Genomic DNA, 26421 nt, shown 5'->3' with positions numbered 1-26421 from the left:
TTGTGGCTTTGGAAATAACGAAAGAGGACAGATCACGATATTTCTTGGTCTATGATATAAAAAAACTGATCCATTGTGTAAAAAATTATGCATTATGTGGAAATAGTATAATGTTCACAATGCAAAGATGTTCCATCCAAACACCTTATGGAAAAAAATGGAGCTGCAGAAACAGGTGATTTTTAATATATTAATGACTAATTCGTTCTAAAAAATAGGTTAATTTATGAATAAAGCAAGTGACTGTCTTTATAAATGAATCATTGATTCATTCGGTAATGACACTAGTCTTTAAGTGTCACTGCCTTTGAGTGAATCATTGAATTTTTGACTCATTTTATTTTTTTTGCTGATTTATTAAAAACACTGATTCACCCAGGAACAAAACAATGAGTGAAGCACTAAATCATTGACTAAACTGATTCGTTCAATACACTGATTCATTCAGGAACAAAGCAAGTGACTGTCTTTGTGAAAAAATCATTAAAGGATTCACTCAACTGTTTTTCTTTTTCATTTTTATAAATAAAAATTGATTTAGGAACAAAACATTTGACCGAATAAGTCATTAAATCATTCACTCAACCAATTCATTTGAACAGTTTAGATGCTCATTCAGATGCTAAACGGGTAAAGGTTTTTATAAGTGAGTCGTTGATTCATTAAGGAATGAAACAAGTAACTTTATATGTGACTGATTGAATAATTTACTTCACGGGTTCAAAAAAACTTCAGAAACAAAACAAATGAATGTGTTCACAAGTGAGTCACTAAATTATTTTCTTGATTCTTTTAAAACAAAGATTTATTTAGGGGGAAAAAAACACTCTATGAGTTCATCTCAAAACGAATGTGACTATCAAAATTGAGTATAAAATATAAGCTACTCACTACTGACTTTAGTTTATTTCTGACACTGACACTGAACTGATCTGAATCAACAATGAACTGACATGAGCTGAATGAAGACACTACTGTCTTCCGTAGTTACTTTAAATGGAATGTTTTACAACTGAAGAGTTTTGTGACATTATCAGTTATTTTCCAGTTTTTACAGAACACCTGTTTTGAAACAATCTGTATTATAAAATTAGTAAAAACAGTTCAGCACTACACAAAAGAATCTGACTTCACAAAGCCTACTTAAACTGCTATGGCATTCATAATCAGTCTATAGAAAAAATAATCATTGTGGTGCACATAAACACAAACAATGCAACCACTGGAAGAGTCAGTCAGGCCACCCTTCTTTTAGTTTCACTGTTTGGGAACATTATTATAAACTTTTCCCCAACGGACTGATACACTGAGATTTATAAAATAATTGCTGGGCCTTTAGACTCGACCACTTTTAAATAACGCAGCATCGACGTCACATGAATATCCCTAAATGCAGTGATGGTTTGCTGAGGTGTTGAAACAGGCTGGAAAAAGACAGGAAGGGCAGAGTCTGTGTGAAGGGTAAAGACCCCCTGCTGTACATTCCCTCCACAGAGGACACAGCTGTCCACCGAATAACCCACACCGGGCATCCATGCCAGGGCAAATCACTCTGCCCACACGCGCAATAATTACAGCTGCGTTCTAATGCGCTTCTTATCCACTCAAACACACTGGAGCAGACAGACGTCAACACATTTAAAATGTGGGTTATCGCCACGGTTAACCTTACATGATTCTATGTCTCCTCCTCCCCCACTAGACATTCCACTCCATTTCTCATCTAGCCTCACACACACACACACACACACACACACACACACACAGTCTCTAAATGATCACGCCACCCAGGGCAGCCATTTCTGTTCATCATGCAATAAGGGGAGGGAATTTTATTCCTCTCTCTCTCTCTATTCCCCCAAATCATTTCACTCCAATTTAATCCTGATGGTCTTTGGAATTGCCCTTTTCCATTAAACCCACTTTGTGCCACTTTGCTATCAGCAGCGTGGCGATTCAGTGGCTGTCATTAAACTGGGGAGGGGCTTAGCTAAATCTGCTGGGGCTCATCCAAGTAGCTCACTGTCAAGTGGCTCTGTACGAGCATCTGTGTGTGTGTGTGTGTGCGCGCAAGTTGAATCTTAGTCTTCTCCGTGTGAGGGCATCTCATTTAAAGACACTGGATTATTAAGCCACCACCTACTAATCGGACCCCATCAATTCCGAGAGGGCCATCTCACCCGGCTCTTATCTGCCACAGTCTAATGTCATTAACACGTCGAGCTAATTGAAGACTTGCTATCTTAATGGTTTCACACACGCGTAATGTGGATAGGGAGTCTATGCTTTGTTTTTCAATCTTGGGAAGTCTGTGGAGCTGAGAAACACACAGAGGGGTCTGCTGGACATGCTACCTGAGTCTAGAATAAAAAGAATCTAATGGTACTAGAGAAAGATCAGTAAAGTGTGAAATTCCACAATGGGACACATTATCTGGGGAATCAAGAACGGAGAGCCAGAGAACAACAGATCTGAAGAGAACATGAAAAAATTTTAAATAAATGACTATTCAGGTTGCAAGGGAGATAACTAAACAAGTAATGACCGAAAAAAAAGAGGTTAATGGGAAGTGTGTGATCTTTAGACCTGAGGAAGAGAAATCACAAATGATACTGACAAGCTACAGCAACAGATCTGCAAACAAACGACTGAGATTTCAGTACGGACTCAAGAAAAGAATGACTTTCTTTGGTTGAGCATAAAAGATGATATTTTGAGGAATATCTCAAGGTTTTTTGTCAATACAATGAAAGTCAATGGTAACCAAAATTGTCTGATTATCAACAGTGTTCAAAACATCTTTCACAAAAGAAAGACATTCATATAGGTTTGAAACAAAAGAGTGTGAGTAAATTAAAAAAAATTCATTTTTGAGTGAACTATCCTTTTCTCATCAAATTCTTCCACAATCATATTGTATAATACACAATATATAAAACATATTTTGTGTATTATAAAATTATAATAAAATAAATTTTAATTTAGGAGTTATGCCTATATCTCAAAGTTTATTAGTGGTTGACCGACATATATCGCCAAGGCCGATATATCTGCCAATATTTGGCATTTTCTTCAAATATCTTTATCGACCGATACATTTTTCTGCTTGGCTGATGTGTTCGAAGCGGGACTTTTAATTTGACAGCGCTGACAGCGGCAGCGCCTGAGCACACACAGCTCACATTCGTCATCGTTAACAGTTCTGTCTAATATGATAGAAATATCTCTAATAATCAGATAGAACGGTTAAACAAAGGAATTAATGTATAAAAGAAAGTATTATAACGATTGCTCTTATATTATTAGTAACAGAAAGAAAATAATTTGCACGAGTCAACATTTATTAAAAACTTTTACGACTACACAGCCTCAGCATGATTATGACCACTATTTGGTTTTACTAAGAGTTTCGTATTGAATCTAAGGGGTAATCTATTAGACTGTGGCTGTCAAATGTGGCTTTAAGGAGCTCAACGGCTCTGGTCCAAACAGGCATAATCAAAACGCTATTGGCTATTTTTAAAAGGGGGCGTGGCAGCTTTATATGGCCCTCCCTCTCTTCCAGTTTCAGTTTAAATTGTCACCACATAGAATAACACTGCTTGTTCAAGGCACTTCAGGGGACCATTGTGATTATCCTGAGTTTTATGCATTTGCCCACTGTCATATTCATGTCATTTTCTCTGTGTGCTGTATGTAAAATGAGTGCTACCCTGGCTTTATTTGAAAAACATGATTCCCAATGGACACAAACTTCCCATAATACTGAGTGCCCTGTAGGTTACAGCGTTTACTTACTTTTTAATTAGATTTTTATTAAATATTTATTTGTGAAAACTACTATCATCTCCATTCCAGTCCTCGTGACTTATTGCTCTGCACATTTTGTATGTTTCTCTTATCGCTCCAGACGTTTGTTCTATTCGAACGTAAGTGCCCTGCGAAGTGAACATCACAGGCTATTTTGCCATGATTACAGATTGAAGCTAACATATATGTTCCACTCAAAGTGCACTGAAGTGTGCGAGACATGAATTTAAATTGTATTTATTTACCGACATATATGACGTCACACTTGTCCATGTGTGCAGATGTTGCGCAAATCCATGAATGGATGTTCCGAAGTGTAGTAGGGAGCAATGAACACTGTGTAAAGACCATGTCAATCGGAACACAATTAATGCACACAGAGCTCACTTCTAACGAGCTGATTATCTGAATCAGGTGTGTTAACAAAGAGAGACATGCAAAAGGTGCAGAGCAGGGAGTCGCGAGGACTGGAACTGAGAAAAGCTGATCTAAAGTATGTTAATTTCACATATTCATTTGTTAATCCATTGTCAAATTATTTAAAATTTCTTAAATATTAAAATAATAATAATAATTATATCGGCTTTAGGCTTATTGCGATAGTCGGTGTTACCGGTGATACACGGTGTTTAACCCACCTACCGGTCATAACACTTGACTACCGGCACCGTCCCCATCGTGTTGAAGTTTTAGCCTATAGCAATAAAGCACTTAATTCAGTTAGTGACTACGTGTCTTCGTAATTTAGCGAAATCGGAACGAGCGCCGCAGTAAAGAAGCAGGTGTCCGATTTCATTTATCATTTGAGGAGAGTGAGGCGAGCTAACTGGCGAAGGATGGCGGAAGATCTGGTGGTTTCAAAGCGAAATGCAAAAGCACCTATTTGGAAATATTTTGGATTCAAACCAAATGCCAACAGGGAACCTGAAAACGTTAACGAGGCAACCTGTAAACTTTGCCTGATGAAAGTGGCAGCATCCAGAGGTAACACTTCAAATTTAAACACACATCTTCAAGCACACCACAAAAATGAAGCGGCCTCTTTTTTAAACATCTTAACGTCAGTTTAATTTTTATATTAGTTTTTTTTTTGCACTTAAGTGTCCAGTGATTATTCGGGTAGGCTACCTTATTGAATTTTCTTATATAATTTCTTGTTTGATACTTGCATGATGTGTGCAGTGGTTCGTTTTGTTAATAAATGCACTTTAAAGTTGTTTCATAAGTGGTTTTGTTTAGTGTTTGCATGGTGTGTTAAGTTATTATTCATTTTGTAATAAAGATGTGTGTAATACAAGCGAGTGTCTTATTGTTTTGTGTATTTTTATTAAGAATAAAATAAATTAACCCATGATTAATTCAAACAAATGCTACTGAATTGCCGCTAATTAATGTGAAAGTAAATTGAGACGTGTGCACGTCTGCACGACCGCATTTTCGGCCACCCAAAATCCTCGACTAAAATTTTTACACGTCGATTAACCGGTGGAAAAAATCCGTCACCGCAACATCCCTAATCGGCTTCATATTGGCCCCCCTGCTTTCCAAGATATTGGTCGACCACTAAAGTTAATACAGTCCTTTGAATCATCAGAAAATTCTCCATAGAAGGAAAAAAAACTAACAACATGAGGGTCACAAAATGAAGACAGAATTTTATTTTTTAATGAATTCTCTACTTAAATGAACAAATCCGAGAACTTAAGGAAAGAACAATATGAAAAAGCAAATTTTCCTCTGGGACCCCATTAAATACCAATTGTCGTATAAATTATGTACTTCTTTGTACATCCATGCACAGTTGCCTAACCATTACTGATGACATTCACCACCTTATGCCATTTTACAATCTCTCCATACATCCATCGAATCCCTCCCTCTCTCATTCTCCACATATCTTTCCATCTTTCTCTGGTGCATGTTTCAGCCATTTATCCAGTGTTTTCAGCATGACACGCTACGATGCCAGAATGGTAGTTTAATATGGCCCTGCTCAAACACATGCGCACACATGCACACAAGCGCTCCGCGATGACACGCACGGGTGCAATAGAGTGTCTGCGCATTAGACCCTTACTGCGCTCCGGAGACGGAGAAGCTGAGTGTTATCACAAGCAAAAGAGCCCTTGCTTTTATATCAAACACAAAAATGGGAAAAATACTTCTTTCATCTCTTTTTCGGCACAGATATGTACACGCAACTCTGAATCCTTCCCTGCACATGGAGATAAGAGAAGGGAAAAAAAACAGATTCGTAGATGGAATTCCCCATGCAAGCAAGAGAGAGAGAGAGAAAGAGAGAGATGGTGAAGTGCAGTTATTTCTAGCAGAACATGCAGCAGAGGAGAAGAGAAAAGCAATCGCTCTAGAGAGATGTATGTTCGTATCGAGCAAAGCCGGAGAGTAGATTTCCCAGGCAACTATTCAAAAAACAGAATCAGTTTCCTGCAGTACAAGGGCAGAAAGCTTTGCTGGCAACTTGAGAGCGAAATCTCTCCCAGCCAGGGCAATAACGCCAGGAGACCGCCTGAGATGTTGCACCGTAGCTCTTTGACATGTAATCATTATGGAAACACCCCGTCTCCAGAGCTCAAGGCTGGTCTTCTGTCTGTCCAGATGCATTTGCTATGTTGATTCTCATGAATAAACACATCTACACACATTCCTGGATAGAGAATAGAGTGAGAAAACTGACAGAGAGAGAGAGAGAGAGAGGAGAAAGGAGGTGGCAGGTTGCAATGGTAGGTGTTGGATGTTTATGGTCAGCACATCTGGATCTGGCGCTGGTGTGATTTCTCTGGTCCAAAAGAGCTGTGATCCAGCTGACACACCTTGGACAAACTCTCACACCACAGATGTGGCCTTATTGATCAAAGAAACGAACACCACACACCCCTTAAAATCATGCTGTACAACCCCTCGTGAAACAGTTAGCATTCTTTTAAAAGAATCTGGAGTGCACACTGAATCTAATCGCTTTTGGATACATTTGTAATGATGAAGTTGCAATTTAGTACATTGTACTAAAATGTAAAATAATTATAATCAATTACTTAACACATACCAAATGCTTTTAATCTGAAAGTATTACAGCGGGTACTTAAATGTGTTAAGAAATATAGTCATGAAAACGATTGGGATGCACATTTGAGGCCATTTATAGTGCACTATTATAAAAAATATTGACAAAATAGAAAAAAAAAATACTTGTCTTGTTTGCAGATGCATGTCAATAGTAGTCCAATTAAATTTTCTATAGAATCCATCTAATATCACCTGTCGTCATTTAGGAATGGCAAAATTGTTTTGTTGGGCTTTAAAATCAACAAAAGCAATAGCCTGTTTTAGGCATTCACACTTAAGTGTGACTGATTTCAAAACAGAATCAAATCAAATCTATTTGATATCCATTCTGATTCATTACACAGAATTTCGGTATTTATTATCCATTCTCTCTCTCTCTCTCTCTCTCTCTCTCTCTCTCTCTCTCTCTGCCAATGCTTTAAATACAACATTGCAGACTGAACTCTCTCTTTTTTTTACTATTCAGTAAAAGATCTGATGGAGTCATTTGTCTCTGGAACTGGGCTATTTTGGTCGCACAGCATGTTTTTGATTCACTAAAAGGAACTTGTTCATAAGAGACATTTATTCATGAATCAGACTACACTAGTCATGTTGTATGTTTGTTTTCTGTCTCACAGGTAGAATGACATTATTTGCCATCATTTATTACACAGTGTTTTTACTGCATCACATTCAAAACTCACTACATTCTCACAAATGATTTCTTCTGCAGCTGCACTGAAGTTTAAACAATGGAAGAGAACTAAAGAGTAATGCCGTTAACCTAAATCAAAACAGTAAAAAAATACTAATTTAAAAAGAAAACCAACAACAGTGCTCAGATAAGTGAATTAGTTCAGCAGACCACATTGACCCCATCAAATCCTTTTGACAGGAAATGCATCAGCACACAAAATTCTTCAACCCATTTCATGGGTTCACTTAAAAATAAAGGTACTTCACGATGTCATAGAAGAACTTTTTCGTCTAAATGGTTCCACAAAGAACCCATTAACATCTGAAGAACCATTCTTTTTCACAAAGGTTTTATTTGTGGTGAAAGAAAGTTCTTCAGATTATAAAAAGGTAAGGAAGAGTTGGCTTGATAAAAGAACACGCACAGAGTTTGAGAGTGTGAACGATGAGAATTCTGAAACTACAAAACAACATATTCAGAGGTTTCTGTGTGTGGATTTTATACATGCCTGGCCCTAACACGCTATTTATTGACATCTTCATGAATTCTGGTCTTGAACAAGATAAAGTATGACATGGATTAAATTAAATGACGGATTCCAGCAATTCATTTGTTCACTGAGACAAAACCACGTTAGCCATTTTGTGCGTCTCATTAGGCAGCAAGAGTGTCGTTATTCCCTAGTGTGTGACTATAGACCTGGCTTGTCTTGCCCTCGGGCTAACATCTGACAGAGAAAACCAGCAGCTGGCAGCATATGCACACCATCATATTCCTGACAAATCTACATTGACATTAGTAGAGCAAACCTCACGTCTTTGATTCTGCCTGTGTCTCCGTCCTTACATTCAACTGCTCCCTCTCTCTTCAAGAGTGCCTTACAGCTCCACGCTCCAGCTCTGTGCAGCTCACCGCTCTGTCCACCACAGAGAAATACAGGCTTTTCATTTCAGCTTGATAATGCTGCACAGGGAGGCCTGCGCATACTAAAGAGCTGAAGCCCACTCTAATACACAAGCAGTCCGGGGCCCCACTGTGCGGGTCATGCCGAATCTTTTTTCTCCCTCTCTCTCTAGTGGATGAGAGACAACTGATTAAACTGGATGAAAAGAGAGTGAGAGCAGAATTAATCTAATACAATTTGTTGTCAGAAAAAAAGCTATTCGGTCCTTAGGTCTAGGGACCTCGGGGAGCCATTTGGTTCCTTTTGATTTTCCAGCTAACTCTTAAAGGGATAGTTTACCAGAAAATTTAAATTCTTCATTATTTACACATATTAATTTGGTTCCAAATTCGGCAGAACACAGAGAAGATATTTAGAAGAATGCTTCAACTGAATGTGTATTTAGTTTTTCGTAAAAAGCAAGTGGATTCACCTTTCAACATTTTCTTTTGCATTTCACAAAAGATCCACAGTCTTACAGGTTTGGAGCAACATGTAGGTTGGATAACTTATGACAGAACCAACATTTATGGTTGAACTATCCCTTTAAGAAACAGAAGTGGGTGGTTTTCTTTGCACTGGAAACAGAAGTAGCACTAGGATAAAATAAGGTCTCCCTGATGCCATGTGTACAACAGCCATTTGCTCAACAATTGTTCGTCTGTGTCGACAGAACAAAATCTTAGCATGTTAGCATCTGTAGCATGTTATTTTGTACAAACATTTGGGGTCAGTAAGATTTTTTAAGAAATAATATTTTTTATTTTGCTAGAATGATTGAATCAGAATTTGTATTGTGCAATTTCCTATTTCAAATAAATGTCTGTTTCTTTGTTTTAACATAAAAAGGATTCTGAAAAAAAAAAAAAAAAAAAAACACTGACCATGATAAAAGTTTCTTGAGCAACAAATCAGCATTTTATTAGAATGATTTCTGAAAGATGAAGACTGGAGTAATGATGCAGAAAATTCCACTTTGTCATCACAAGAATAAATATACTATAATAGTAAAATATTTTAAAATAGATATTAAAATAGAAACCAGTTATTTTAAACTGAAAGTATTTCACAATTTTATTGTTTCTTTTACTGAATTTTTTTATCAAATAAATGCAGACATGGTGAGCATAGGAGATTTCTTTGAAAAACATTTTTAAAATGTTCCTGATCCCAAACTTGTGAATGGTCTATGCATACAAAAGACAACAGATAAGGAAAACAAGGCTGAAAATGTCATTCATTTACTTTCTTTTTTTCTGCTTCTTTGACTTTCTCTAAATGTCAGAGGAGAGAAGAGGTACAAAACCACCGGGCTCTAAAGATGCAGAGCATAAAACACTGTAAATGAGCGGCAAGCAGCGCCTCAAATAAAGAATCAGTCCCAGGAGAGTAGTCGTCGAAGTGTGAGCGCAAGTAAATGAGAATGTAGAAAGAATAGATTTAATTGAAGTGTTAATGTACTGAGACTGTTGCATGGCCTGCATTTCTGAGTTTCTCCCAGTCTTTGTTCGCAATGCAGCATATCAAACTCGCTCTGGAACGAGGCTCTCGTGGGACTAAATTATCAACCATTGACTTTTTGTCTGCCTTTTTTCACTCTTTTGTTTCTAAGGGTAGGCTGGAGTCAGTGGAGCGTTGCATACCTCTACACCGCAGTGAGAGATGGGACTGTACGTCCATTGAGGGTGAGTTAATTTGGTAGTTTCAGTTTGAATAAAATAAATAAATAGGCATGGTTCTTTATTCATAGCTCAAAGAGAAGATTTTGATTGGATTAGTCAGAGGAGGAACTAGAAACAATGTGGTAAATGGAAAGCAGATATATGGCCAAGACTTCAGACCCTGAAACCGAAGTCCCCTGTGGTCAATTGTGCAACTGGCTGCTTTTGCTAATTGTTAGTTATGTTCAATATGAAGGCAGGTTCAATAAGAACAGAAGACCAGAGAATCAAAATGTGCTTGAATTATACATCAGCAAAAGACAAAGAAAATATGAAACTACCTGTGAAAGTATGCTGAGCTTGTTGTGTGTGGACTGATGTTTCAGAGTCGTGTTTGGACCCAAATAGCCGTGCAGACAGATTGTGACCATTTTAAGGAGATTATGGGGCAGATTCCAGCGTGGCATTGCAGAATGTGGCACAAAGAGAACCGCTGCTTCCACCTTGTACAACCTTTGTTCACAGGTTCTTGGACTAAAACCTAGTGAGCTGTCTATGGAGTCAGCATTTCTACAAATGGGCTACATTGAGGCACCTCAGGGAAGTGAATGGGGCCAGTCTGTTAACATTAAAACAATCAACAACATATTTCCTAAAATGCAGAGAACGACAATACATCTGAAGCAATACACAAGTTGTAACAGAATTCATGCAAGCTGCTTTTATAAAATGATAAGCTTCATATTTCTGCTTTTATTTTCTCCAAAAATTTGCCTCATTCTGAGAAAATGAGGAATGATTTGAAATTCATCTTAGAATTCATTTTTAAGAATGTGTGTTTCAGAATAGAGCATCTGTGGCCTGGTTTCCATTACAGATTTACGCAATGCTTGCAATATCTTATAAATGTAGATTAAAAAGTAAATAAATAAATAAATAAAAAAAATTGGGAAATTACAATGTCTTCATTAACTAATGTTACGCGACTGAAACATCAGTTTTCCTCTAACAATAAGATGGAAGTTGGAAGGTTTATGACTATCGCAGTCACCACACTAGCCATTATTTTAGGAGATGAGTGTATCTTTAGCAAAGCAAAATGAAGAACGTTTGTGGGACACTTATGAAATGTTCTAATGTGGTATAAACACAAGCATTGACTAGAGTGTCGTGTCAGAGCCGTAACGCACCACGTGTGCAATGTAAAAAAAGGGGTTATCTAAGTATTACTGGCAAAGAAACCCCTTATACCTGAGAGTGGCTATCTATAAGGTGTTTCTTGAACGTTATAGTAAACTTAAAGAATGATCATGTGACTTTTACGCACACCAGGTGACCTGTAAATGTGGAAAAACTCTTTCAATTGCAGTTTTGTGAAATATTCCTTTTTTGAATTGCCTGAAAAATCACCTCATGCGAGCACATCGACTTTTTTTGCGATATACATAATGGGAGTTTTTGCGATATTGACATGTTTCCGTTGGGAGTATTTTCAATTTGCTTTTTTCAATTTCTGTCACACATGAGATCTACACAGAGGCGTACCTACATTAAACAGAGCCCTACTGACACTTATCATAGCGCAGAATGACAAAATAGAACACCGATATGCAAAGCACCAAGCAAATTCTCTGAATTAAATGATCACTTTTACTGCTACATTTCGAGTGGAAAGTTTCTGATGGACCAAAACTGCGACAGCTGTGCCCTCAGGCTCATTGTCATGTCCTCAGCCAGATGCCATCCGATGGGTGAAGCCAATCAGGAGCTCTAATTAGCAGGAGCAGATAATGTCACACAGAACAGACAGATCGATACCAAGGACGAGGAACAGCAGTTGATGCCTCCCTCTCTATGCTGGACAGATTTCCAAGAAGGGACATCCCCCACGGAACAACTCTACTTCAGAAATTCCCAGCACCTTCTGCTTTGATGAAGATACCAGAGGTGACATGCTGCTCTGAGGACCTCGGTTCTCCATTTCATGCTAGACCATCAACTCAATACATTCCTAAAACAACCACCACACAATCTAAAGTGTAACTGAGAGTTAAAATGTAGTTACAATCAATTCTGGTCATTCTTTCCTTTACAAATCAGTACGTGGAACTGGTTTCAAACAGAAAAGTACCTAGAATAGCAAGCTTGGCTTGCCATTGAGTTCATACAGGTCAAACCAACAGGCATTAGTGTTATTTTAGCTTGAACATGCAGTAGCCCAGGAGATGTCTTGATATGAACCCTACCTCTACATTACCTCAAAACAAGCCCAGCTCATAGAATGAATAAATGAACACAGCAGAGAGAGCAAAACAATGTTGGCTTTGAGGGTTCCCACACTCTGTGTTCCGTCTCCATGGAGATGCATGTTGCCTGCTGGGCCCATTCAGGCAGAAGAGGAAGGCTTAACTGCCGATACACACAGAAAAGTCCAGAACAGACCAGAATAGACCACCTTTACCACAGCAATATAACTTTTAAGCAGAACGGTGACATAATATGAGGGGATGGGAGAGTGTGCCATCTGGCACAGATTAGCATAGTGACTCTGACCCGATTATGGGAAAAAATAAATAAATAAATAAATAAAAAAAACACCTTGTTCCTCCTTTGTATTCTCATTTGATCTACGCTATCTATCTATCTACCTAAAATGTTGAAAAGCTTGACACACACACACACACACACACACACATATATACATACATATATATATATATATATATATATATATAATAGATAGGGCTGGCTAAAAACACACAAAAAAATCATTCGAAATAGCATCCTTCAAGAAAACAATTGCAAATTGATGGCTGAACCATACAAAAGATTACTGACCTAAAAACGAGGCTGTCAATGAACAGCTGACACCTGGATCAGTTCAAAGTCAAACACACAAAAAAGGGGGGAAAACACATTTGTGACTGAGATTTGTCTACCAACGACACTAACGTGTAAACACTTGTTTTCTATCATAATAGGGACTGACTTCTGTTGTTTTTATATTAAGGTAATGCTGTTCTCTACCCTCTTCACCCTAAAGCTAACCCTCACACAAACGGTTCTACGGATAAATAAACACATGACTTGGTATGTTTACTAAGCAGTTTTCCTCTCGGAGACGTTGCTTGGTCACCATAATGTCGGTTATTTTAGGTTTAGAGTCTTCTTTACCGGACACTCCAGTCAATGGCGCTTTTGTCCTTCGGACGGAGCGCGCGGGCCACGGAACCGCACAGCAAGGAAACACGATGAGAGTCGGTGTCTTTTGGAGAGTTTTGTGCTTGGCAAACGTCAAGGTGTCCGTTTCTCGTTTTTAAACTACCCCTCAACCGGCGGTCCAGAGACGGACTGAAGAGGATGTTCTGTGTCAAAGCACATCATCCTCACGCACTCTCGTTTCTACCGCTTCAAACGCTGTGGGAACACACTCCTGCAGTGCAACCGTTCAGTAGATGCCACGCAGACGCGTTAAACGCGGTCGCCGGTGCCCCAGGTCAGTTGTCAAATTCTAAGAGAGCGAGTTAAGGAATTCTCGCCGCCCGGTGGTTCCCTGTCACACACTCACTCACTCACGCACGCACGCACGCGCGCGCGCGCACACACACACACACACACACACACACACACGAGCAGATTAATGCGGGCTTCTGCTGCCGCGGAGCCCCTGCGGACCGATCAGCCTGCTTGAATCACACAAACAAAATCTTCACGTTTTTCACGTTCTAATATATGGAAAGCTCACGCTACCGTGCACTGAATCTGTATTTGTGCGTTTTAACACTAGAGGGAATACCGAACACCTCTTTCCACGGCAGTTTCTGATGAATGTACTCATATCACTAATTGAGTGTATATTGGACCTCTGTTCGGCGGTGAATGGAAAAGCTGTTAAATACGCAAGATTGTAGTAAATCTCAGTAGATCAGTCGCTCTCACGCAGGGCAGAACACGGATGTCAATGCAGCAAACGCTGCTCCTCTCCTTACGCGCGTGGACGCGTGATCACCGTCAACTGGTGGCTGCTGTTACGGCTCAATTTCTCGCAAATTAAATGTGTGATAAGTGTTTAATAATGTCTCTCCGATTGCTTTAGATGCGTGATTTAAATCAACCGACACAACTCCATCACCGAAGCACAGGGAGCTGTCCTCACGTTCCACATGGACAAGTTTCATTGCAACAGCACCGACGCCGTTTTTCTTTCCATATGTCACCGCAAACCACATCCTTAAGACAAACCCTCTTACCTTTAAACTGGTGCGTTCAGATCCCATACTTCTCATGATAAAAATCCACGCGCAATCACTCCGTATCCAGTCTCTGCCGTCTGTAGAAGAGCAGTAATCCACTTTCCCATGCCGGGGACTGACAGCCACAGACCTGGACTACATCCTTTCTATCGCACACCAAAACTGATGGGATTTTTGCGCTTCTTTTCCCTTTACCCTGTTCTTTCTCTCCGATGCTCCAGCTGAAGTTGCCTGGTTACCTCTCTCTAAAAGCGCCGCTCCCGCAGCCAATCACGAGCTTGAGTGCGCGTTAACCCGTAGCGCGCCGAGCTGTCCTGGTTTCCCGGTTTCATGGGAAAACGCAAGGAGTGGGAGGGGTGAGCGAGAGTTTTCAATGCCAAAAAGCTAAGATGTGCAAAAGAATATAAAGACAGTAAGGGATGCGTTGGGGGGATGGATGGATGAAGGCACAGAAATGAAGAGCATCTGATTTGCTGAGAGTTACACGAAAGCTTCATTTACGCATCAGCAAGCACGTGTAGGCTAATACAGGTGCATGAGGGGCAAGAAAAACCCTCAAACTGAACTAGATCCGGCGACGCAGGTTTGGATATAAAGTTGATAAGACTATTGCGACAAAACAGATGTAGGCTATTTTAAACAAAGCGTGATTAAAGCAATGAACTGCATGAAAGTAAGTCTGATATAAGGCTACAGGTGGAGAAAACATTATTTGAACAAACTGCTAGTGCAATAAAGAGCTGTTTCATTGATGACAAACAATATTAGATATTTTTTAGTTTTGATTTCTACCATGGACTGTAATTAGAAAAAAACTAAATCTATTTCTGTTACTTATATACATTAATTTACTACATTTATTTTCGGTTTATTTTAAACAGTGTTCAGAAGATTTTGTTCAAAAATGAGTTCTTAGAATCAACCCTGCATCTGTTCTGCTGACTTTTTAGCTGTGGGTTTACCCATTGGGAATTCATTTAGCTGTTTTCTCACTTGATTTCAAAATGAAACTGTCATCATATCCACCAAACTCTTCTTTGGACCTTTAGTCTGCTTGTATTCTAAACTGTTAAAAGAAAAACCTGCCCAAATATTGACTGGACATTGTCTGACTTTCAGAAGGTTTCTAGGAGCCCCATCCCTAATCAATGCCCATGACTAGATATTCTGTTTATGACAGCTAATAATCTAAAGCGGCTACGCAGTGGCCATCGGACAGTTGCTAGTTTTAACCTTCTGAGTCACCTCATCATGCAGAGTATTGATTTTAATTCCATCCTCTTCTCAGTTAGGGGCTGCCAAGTGCACTACGCCCTTTTCACTCTAAATCACTGTAAACGGGACCAGACAGCATTCGGCTCAGCACTTATTATATTTCCATACATGACTACAAAACCATGATCATTCCAAGACTAAATGTTTACAGAACTGTTTCAGAAGAATTTTAACTGCTGTGCAACCTCCTTACCATTTCTTAACCCAGCACTGCAGCTCATTGCACCTCATGGTATCAGTTAGCTTAGATATGGGGTTCATTATATATATTATTTGCAATGCTAGAAATTAAAATAAATAATTATATAAATTAGTGCTGTCAAAATTAGCGCGTTAACGCATTCGATTAATTTGAAATATTTAACGCGTTAAAAAAAATAACGCAATTAACGCGGTTGCAGTTTTTTTTTTATTATTTCCAGTTGTGGCCTGTGTGTGTTCAACGTGCAAAGAAATATGGATAAGACCAAGGAAGGACTTTTAGACGGAAAGTTTCAGTATAAAACTCTGCCGGATTACTCTTCAGTCTGCCACAAGAAACAGCAACATTAAAATCATGAACTCAAATGTCATTGTTTAAAAAAAAAAAACAATGACTGTAACAGTGCGTAAATCAGACCTTTCTGTAACGCTAACGTTAATAATCTTAAACGAAAATAACAAAATAATTGTGTAGCGGAGTATTTTTTGTACACAGTGCCGCGAACTGTCAATCACTCCTGTGCGCGTGCATCACTGTCCTCCTCAGCTGCAGCAACTTGCGCTCTCTCTCTTCATCAAGCTTTAAAACAAAAAGGGGACAAAACGATCATATTGTCTTTGTGCATAGGCTATAGATTAATTAGATAAATGAATATCTAAATTTGTGCCTTGCAGTCTACAGTATTTTTTTAGAACTTAGAAAAAAGATGCTGCAGCCAATGAGCAGCCAGCGGGGGCTGCAGGACGACTCAACCTCCGCAGACAGTTTTTAATGTTTATCAGACAATAAATACTCAAGATTTTGCTTTAGTGTAACTCACAACGCGTTTCACACACCTTCTCCGGCCACGTTGAGTTGTTGACACTTAACAGTGGGAAAAGCTACACATGCGCTATTCACTTGTATTATTTAAGGGTGAATGGGTAATGTAGTTTCTGCTCTGGGTGGGATGAATTAGGAAGCTTGCATTGTGAAGGGCGCTCTGAAAATCGGCAGTGCAGGTAAAAGATTAAAACCTCTATTAAAACAGATGTCCAAATGAGCGTACCGGTACGCTACAAGCACGTTCTGGGCGCACCGAGAGTTGGCGGTATGCTCAAGAGCTATATTTGGAAGTGGCAGTACTGAGTACCGGTGCGTACTGGCCCACTTAAAGCACTGGCAATGACTATACTTTGGAATTTTTTTGCAGTCCACTTAGAATTCAACATGGAAATCATTTTTGTTATTTATTGGCATTGATTGTTTTGAAATTCAAATGGTACTTACATGCCTGTGTTTTTATTTCTGTAATAAATGTGGCTTTCAAGCCAACAGTTAATTTGGAGGATATTGATGGTTTATTGCAGGTATGTTGTTTACATGAGAAAATCTGTGTTACAAGTTAAACAAAAATTCCAATAAACAATCATATTTTGAATTTAAATAGTTTCTTTGTCTTGAGTTTACATTAATTATTTACATTTTACATTTACATATCCAAAAAGTTTCAGTCTTTTAATTGCGATTAATCGCGATTAATCGCGATTAATTTTAAAAAATTGTGCGATTAATTAGTTAATTTTTTTTAATCGATTCACAGCACTAATATAAATACAATAAAGCATTTTACTTGTTTAAACCGAAATAAACCCAGTGGGAGAACTTATGTGCTTTTCTACTTTCTACTGTAATCCCACCCATTGGTTATAAGCTAAGATAAAAATGCAATAAAAATGTATTGTTATCACTAAAATACATTCCCTCCCAAATCTTTCCACCCTCTTTCTTGCTCTTTCTATCTTTTTCCTCCATCCACCCAGGAAGCTAAAATATTTTATTGTGGACTGCACTGTTTTATAATCTTTTATTAAATCTGTTTTAACATTTGCCTTGATTTGAAGTAAATGTCAAAAGCAGATCACGGCAGCCGAGAGGTGTGATCTTGGGTCAAATATTGCAGGTGAAGGACATCTTGTCTGTTTTCTATCAGAAGAAAATGGTTCTTCGGACGTCTAAAGATTTGAGGAAAACGTTGGAAGAAAATTGCATAAAAATTCATAATGAGTGTCTTTGTCTTCTCCAGTAAAAGTACACCATACGATAAAAATCTAATAAAAAGAAAATCTTAATCCAATATGTGTTAAAGAATAAATATGTGTCACATACTATGCACTATAATTACTATTCCTCCTTTTCTCTTGTTCTTTCTTTATGGTTTGTGTTGTTCTGAACTCATTCTGTTCCAGAATCTCATCACCAGTGTTCCCGCCAGAGTCCATGTCCCGTTTTCAGTTCATTTCACTTCACTCACTTTTCTCATTTCCCCCATTTCTGTTCATCTTTTACAGCATTTTCTCTCTCCGCTATCTCCACTTGTCTTCTCATTCACTGGTGGGATGTTTATTTTATTGCCTGTGTTTTTTAATGCGGATGTTTTCAACCAAGATTTTAATCCACCCCACCCCTCCCCCTCTATATAGCAGCCCATCCTCCCATATTCTTCCCCCCATCCCTCCCTAAATGTATAAGAGATAAGGAATAAAATCAGGCCAACGTATTAAAAGCACCAGAGAAGGTCCTACAGGCTGTGACAGATATACACCAACCAGACCAGCTTCAAGAAAACAGCTTAAGCTCAGAAAGGCAATAAAAGAATCAATATAAGCACAATCCTAAAATTCGATCAGCCAGGCAATACACATCACTTCATGCGATACTAGCCAGTCAACTCTCCTTGAGCTAAACAACTTGGCAGGCATAAACAAACAGAATTTGTTTTCAAGGTTAATGATCTTATTTGGCACCCTCACATGAAACATTTCAAGACAAATATGGCCGTTGCTCCAGAAGACTCAACTTGAGCTCTTAGTCTAATAGCGTACTCTTGAAAAAAATCCAGTTTTGGTTGGAAGGCATGTCAATGAGCACATTCCGACACATACATCTTTAGCAGTGCATTCCCATTAGACGTGATATGAGATGGACGAGTGAAGCCAAACGTTTCTTAACCTTCCCGCTCCCTCCTCTGCGCTTTATTACAGCGAAACGCACCAAAGGGCACGTATCGATCCGCCATCTAGAGGTGAATTTCTTCAGAAGGACCCATTCTTTTCTCAGCAAAGGGGATTATTTTACCCTTGACCAGCTAGTGGCTTGTTTAAAAGCATGTGTATGCATGCACGGTCTAACCTTCCTGTACTGGAAAGCTCATTTGTCATAGTAAATCAGTCTGTGTAGGTGTGGAGAGCTTTGAACAGTGGTCAAGGAGGAGTTTAGAGGCTTCTCTATGATGGATGGATCAATTGAATGATGGGATGCAGGATGGCACATACTATCACACACCTACGCTTCACTTTTTATGGCACTCTTGGTCTGTTTTTAGCTATGGCCGGGATGCTGAAGGTTACATGTGTTGTGCATTGATCAGTTATGATGTCTGGACTACTTTTCACTTGTGTCCAGGATGTATGTGTGCAGGGTGGCGGAACTATAGGGATGATATAATGGAGAGGCGGTTGACAGCTAAGGGGCTCTCTGGCTTACTGAAGAGAGATGAAAGAGAGGACAAACCTATCAGCGACTCCCAGCACAGGAGTACAATGCTGGACACACACACACACACACTGAAAAGTGTCAGTGATACATGGGTCAATGGCATAAAATTGTCTATGTGGTAGACTCTTTAAAAATAAAAAAAGGAAAGTACTCTTTTTAAAGTCCAGTCTACAGCGTGCCAAGTTCTTAGAAATGCAGCTCAAAAAACTTTTAACTATTCAAGACAAGTTCTATATATCAGAAACTATACATTTTATTTTGAAACTATCATTATAATTTGGGGGAGCCAGATCAAGTGCAATTTACAATGTAGACCAAACTTGCCTTATGACAAAACAAAACAACAATTTATAATAATATGCATTATAATTTATATATATTAAAACAATTATAAAATAATAATATTTAATTGTGACTATAGTAAGGAATAAGAATATAAAAGAAATATATCATATAAAATGAAAAAAAAAAAAACTGAACAGTAGTGTATTTTTTTTTTCAGAAATGAAAGAAAAAACCCACACATTTATTTACATTTACATTTAGTCCTTTAGCAGACGCTTTTATCCAAAGCGACTTACAAATGAGAAAAATGGAAGCAATCAAAAACAACAAAAGGGAAATTATATATTAGTGCTGTAACAAGTCTCAGTTAGCTTAACACAGTACACGTAGCAAGGGCTTTTTAAATAATATAATAAATAAAAAGAAAACAGATAGAATAGAAAAAAAGAATAGAGCAAGCTAATGTTAAAGGTCTTAAAGTGTTAAAGATTAGAAAGGTAGTTAGATTTTTTTTTTATGAATAGAATTAGAATAATGGGTGTTAATAAAGTTAAGTTAAGTTGAGTTAAGTTAAGAGTCAAATAAAGATGAAAGAGATGTGTTTTAAGCTGATTCTTGAAGATGGCTAAGGACTCGGAATGAAAAAATGGAAAATGAATTACAGACATCATATAAGAGGTGTAGTTAATCATTGTGTGTATGAACTGTAATTTTAGTTATAATGAATCTGAAAAAAAAAGTCATGTCATGCTGGTTGCTGTACACGAGTAATGTGCACAAAACAACACACAAAAAACAAGCCTCCCACATGAACATACATAAATGTACATCTACAGAAATGAATCAGTACATGCAGGCAATAAATTCTAATTCCTTCCGGCTTGAAGTTTAATCACTTCAGAAACTAGAAAAAGCACAGTAAAGCAGCTCAGCATTACACGACAGCAGACAGGTTGTTCTGTATATATGGGGAGGAGGAGAATCTGGTTTTAACTTCCTATGCTTATATATTTTTTTCTCTCTCTCTTTAAGTCACATTACTATATGGAGGAAGACCCTGGAGACTCTTCATCTCCTCTAAAATACAATATATAGACATCTCCTACAGCAGTCAGACATATTTTATTGTCTTCGCTACAAAGTGCACCTTAGATCACAGGTTCACCTCTTTTATAAATACTGTCAGCTAGTTTGAAATTCCTATATCTACATTTTTTTGACAGCATGATGAATAGACTGAGGCACAGATTGTTTTCATAAACCTCTTAACTTGCAAGGGTCTCTATTAAAAGAAAATGTCTTAGATCAAGCCAAGTGATAGCACAGAAAACAAAATGTCTGCACTGAATAAACAACTTTTTTTTTTTTTTTTTGAATCAAGTTATGCAACTTAATTGAAACAATTGTTCCATATATATCTAGAGTGCAAACTTGAAAGTAAAAAATCCAAGTAATTCTGACATTTGGTAGTTATTTCCAAGTTCTATCATAAACCGCTCAGGTTTGTTGTTATGGTTCCACGACATCCACTGGAGACAACAGACTAACAAGCATGTCACATGCCACAGGAGTGTGTGGGTGAGAAGAGGACTGCATACTGGAGGAAAAAGAACATGCAGGAAAAGTCAAGCATCAGAGAAATTCCCCAAATCAAAGTTTTCAGCTTCTACATCCACCGGTCTACAACATGCAATCCCTCCTTCTAACAGCTTAAAGTTAAAATAGCTTTATTAAAAATTCATACAGCTGCCAGTATTTGGTAGACCTTTTCTCAATCTTTGATTTGAAAAAAAAAAAAAGTGTCAAGACACGATTAAATAATAGAAATTTGTCAGACAGTAAAGATTTTGGACTATCAGCTTGGTTACAAGCTCATGTGACGTTGCTGTGCTATGTGGTGAAAAAACGTATTGTTTTCATGCATTTTTTTAGCATTGTGGTTTAAAAACATCAGTTTAACACACTGAAATGCTGTCTATGTCTGAGAGACAGGGAGTTGTTTCTGCCACTTTATAGACCTTGAACGTTTACAAAATTTTATGTGTCAAATTGGCCATATCCTTTAAAAAAAAAAGTAATTTAAGTCATAAGTGAAAGTAAACAAAAGAGAACGAAAACATGTGACAGTATACTAGATGCGAGCAGCTCTTAAAGTGACAGCAGTCTAATATTCTTACTGTCAGTCATTCATGTTAATCAAACATCAAAAGAGAGAAAATCTCTCACTACTATTGACTAAATCACTTTTGTAACTTTAACAAGAAGAAATATAGTAAATTTACACAGTGAATGATATGTAGTGTTTTAATTTTTTCTACATTTGATGACTGATAAAATAATGTGTGTAGTGTTTTTTTATTTATTTGTTTTACGTTGTTTGTTTTGTTTTTTAGCCTTCTTACTATATCTAGTTAAATGGGCTGTGGAAAATGTTCATCCTCTTGTTTTTTATAAATATTCACAAAAGTTTACTGTATATATATATATATACAGTAAACTTTTGTGAATATTTATAAAAACCAAGATAATAAAAATAATATAGTATACAGTATTAATAATAATAAAAATAATATAGTATACAGTATTATATATATAATAATAATAATAAACATTACAACTTCAACTGTTATGCTCAATATTTAATTTGTAATAAAATTAAATAAAAACTATCTGATTAGAAACAAATGGACAACAGAAGCATTTTTTTTTTTTTTTTTGTTATTCTCGGTCTTGTGGACTCCACTGTATATCTGAGGTATGATTTGCAGTACCACCAAAATTGTCTCAAATGAGTCCACTCTGTTCTATGAGCGCAGTTACCCTTGTCATTTTTGCACTTATGATAGCTACTATTACACTGTAAGTGCAGTGACATGTAATTCAGGGGACAAAATGTTCTTTGTGTAAGGAAACAAACATTTAGCTTACTTGACCTTATGTGCTTCAGTCTAGAGACCACAAACAGAAATACCCCCTAATACAAACCACACACCACTGAGCCAACATTTTATCTGAGATCTCAAACACATGAAGGTGTGAGGGGTGTCATCCAAATCTCAATTAGATTCAGTTTTATTTGGCATGTGTAATACAGAACAAATACAGTCTGAGCAAGTGCAAACAAAATGACACAGCAGAAGACAGTATCAAATTGTAAGCATACGCTCAAAGAAAGATGATCTTTTAGGTTCTTTTAGATTCACAGAGCCAGCATGGGTAAAGTTAATGATTGGTTACTGAGTTGAGAAGGGTATTTAAAGGGTTTTAAAACTCACCACTGCTTCTCCACATCTGGTTTCCATAATAAAGCTTAACAGTGGTGGGTAAATACCTGCAAGAAACAGAGAGAAAAAATATCATAAGAAAATAAATAGTGCTGTCAAAAGATTAATCGCATCCAAAATAAAGGTTTTTGTTTACATAATATATGTGTGTGTGTGCATGATCTAGATTTATTATGTATATATAAATACACAAACATGCATGCATATATTTAAGACAAATATAAATATATTCCGGAGTTGTATAGCCCATACCAAAGCACCTCATAAAGATTAGGTTTACTGTACAATGTCCCCCTTAATTTGAAGAATACAAACAAAAGCCTCCGTTACTAATTCAAAATCGTCACTTTAGAACTAGTAACGAAGGAACATTAAGTTGCTTAGTTGAAATCTTATTGTATTACTGTAATATAAGCTCACTGTAATATTAGTTGAATAATAAAAAAACAACAACAGCAACAGCAAAAAAAGTACGCAATTCAGTCAAAGGTACAAAGTCAATGCTCTAATTTACATCTAATTTATCACAAAATATAACGTGATGATTTTGCCCTCAGTCAAAATGATTTGCTTTGGAACAAATTATGGATCTACAAGACCAACAACTGCCTGTTAGATTTGTCCAAAATTAATTATATCTCATGTTTAACCACTAAAGAGACATCAGAAGTTGCAAATTCTAGCAGACCTGGCGGAAGTACTAGAATACTAGAATATCATACTCTTATCAACCAATTAGATTTGAGGACCCAAAAAGAATGAAAAAATAAACAAACTACTATCTTTTATGTATTTGTTCATTTATTTATTTTTTACAAAGAAGTAAAGTCATTACAGAAGTAAGGAATTGAGACGTTTTCTCTGCATACATACTACTACTACAAAAAAAAAAAAAAAAAAAAAAAAACACACACACACACACAACACCACAATGCAAAGTACTAAACAGTATACAAAACAAAAACCCCAACACACACAAACAAAAACAGGTGTCTCATTCTCTCTAGTAAAGAAATTTTGGATTTTAGGTGAAGAAACTGGTCCTGGACCAGCAGATAAAGTCAGTGTATTTCTACAACTGCAATCGGAATTCGCTATCTTTCCATACTCCATATGAACCTTTTATTCATATCACATCATATCACAAGAATAAGCTTTCACCAACCTAACACACTCCAACTATGAGTTTTACATAAAGAGCCTGTCAAGTCACCTATTACAGCCCTTAAGAAATTCTCCCGGCCTTCCATTAGGATGCAATATCAGCCCTGATCACACCCATATGCTGCTGTAAAATCATTATTAAGCCGAAGCTAGGAGTCATGGGACAGAAGGAAGGTATGGTGAGCTAGAGACAGGATTGGACGTCACCTCATTGGTCTGCCAAAGTCTTTGTGACAGATCACACTGAGTTCTTTAACCATCCAAGGAGAATGTTATGACCCAGGTTGACCACTGTTATTGTTCTCACTGCATTATGACCTCCATTTGGTGCAGCAAAGCCTTATTATAAACGCATCCTCACATTTCTCTGGATGAAAAGCCGAGAAATCAAACCTGAGTTGTGACGTTTATAGGATGAATGAGCACACAAAAGCAAGAAATTGCCTTTTCATCACGACACAGTCAGAATCATCTGAAAATAATCATGCAACCATTTCATAGCATGAAGTATGCTCATTAACCATAAGTGTGAAGAGAGAGACGGAAAGAGGGAGAAAAAGAGGGAGGTAGGAGGAGAGAGAAGGAAAGAGAATTGGGTCAGAGAAGGCAGAATGCAATCTGCTCGCTCTCTAATTAACTCTTCAGCATTGTTTCTATGACGTCTAAATACAGTTGCAACTATGAGGCACATGAGGGTTAGTGCTAACAGATATAGGTTAATCTCCCCGGGCCACATCCATCAGCTGGCTGAAACCTATAGGCAGCAGGAGGCTCCTGCTCCAAATGGCACTAGACAGCACGTGTCACATTATGTGAAAAAATAAGAAATAAAAAATACCTTATGCCACTCATGGACTTGGACTTGATGCAGTTATATAAAATTTGGGTTACTAGAATAGGTGTCCTGCAGTTGTATTGTATTGTTTTGTTCATGACCTAGGTGAGAAAACATAGACCAAAAATAAACTCATACATACATTCATACATACATACATGTAAACAATGAATAAATACATAAAATAAACAAATAATATTTATTTATTTTTTAAAATGACAAATTATCTAGGAGATATTTGACATTCACATTCACAAAGACTTGTTTAATGTTTTTGAAAGAACTCTCTTTTGCTCACCAAGGCTGCATTTATTTGATCACAACTACAGTAGAACCTAAAAATATTGTAGAATACTATTACTATTTAAAATAACTGTTTTCTATTTGAAAATATTTTAAAATGTAATTTATTCCTATAATGGCAAAGCAGAATTTCAGTCTTCAGTGTCACATGATCTTTCAGAAATAATTATAATATGCTGGGTCTGTGATATTGATTGTTATTAGCGGTGTTGAAAAAAGTATTTATTTCTTACTATCTTGAGGAAACAGAAATACACATTTTTCAGGATCCTTTCAAAAGAGAGTTTTTTCTGTAACATTAAATGCATAACCTGTCAATTTAAATTGAACTAATGCATCCTTGCTAAATAAAAGAATGGTTTAAATAAATAAATAAATAAATACATTTATTCTTAATTTTAAATGGTAGCGTATAACAATGCACAAGAGAGAGAGAGAGAGACAGAGAGAGAATGTGTATTCTCTCAGTTTGAATGCTGGTTAATAGATTTAAACAGACATAAAATAAGTTTTCAATTAGGCATGAGAGAACTGCCCCAAGCTTGAGTTTGAACATGAAAATTATTATTATTATTTTGCTTTCATGTGTTATTCAATTTTTTGTTGTTGTTGTGTTTTGATTCTAATAAGAAGTCTCCGCATATTTCCAGGGGGAGTATGCGCCGTCCCCGAGTCTGCTATGACACTTTCTCACATGTAAATAGAAAACAACGAAACATCCTCTATTCTAGATCTGCATAGCACAGTGCCTTAAACTGAACCCAAAATCAGCTCTAGTTATCATCCAACGAGGACACTATAGGAACTAGGAAAACACCAACTAATCATGATTTAAAAATTAGCAGGACACTTAATTATTATGAACACATCCTCCAGAGAAGGCTCATAATCATATTTTTACTGCAAAAATCCATCTTTTACACGTCCATGACACTCCTCTATGTTCCTGGCATGTGCACAGGCATGACAAATTAAATATTAAGAGGTTCTTCATTCCAGCTCTGACAGAACATTAAATTAATAAATCATCAATTACAAGCCAATGGGATTGCATTTTCACGAAACCCTCATCTTATACGAGTAGCGCTGAAGAGGAATATCAATTT

General features: G+C 37.3%; 1 protein-coding gene across 11 annotated transcripts in view; it reads right to left on the bottom strand.

The window, feature by feature from the left end:
* Window positions 1-23063, bottom strand: part of LOC127984265 (disabled homolog 1-like) — a 165251-nt gene extending 142188 nt beyond the window's left edge. For 4 of the 11 annotated variants that reach the window (XM_052586829.1, XM_052586826.1, XM_052586832.1 and 1 more), the window contains exon 1: window positions 14428-14631. The gene's annotated coding sequence lies outside the window, so the exon portion shown is untranslated. Of the gene's footprint in view, window positions 1-8387; window positions 8460-14427; window positions 14634-23004 lie in introns of those variants that run through there. The other 7 variants (XM_052586831.1, XM_052586834.1, XM_052586827.1 and 4 more) reach the window with 6 other exon arrangements.
* Window positions 23064-26421: the final 3358 nt, after the last annotated feature.

Source organism: Carassius gibelio, chromosome B20 (assembly GCF_023724105.1).
Source record: "Carassius gibelio isolate Cgi1373 ecotype wild population from Czech Republic chromosome B20, carGib1.2-hapl.c, whole genome shotgun sequence".
NCBI lineage: Eukaryota > Metazoa > Chordata > Actinopteri > Cypriniformes > Cyprinidae > Carassius > Carassius gibelio.
This window is presented reverse-complemented; position numbering and strand designations above follow the sequence as displayed.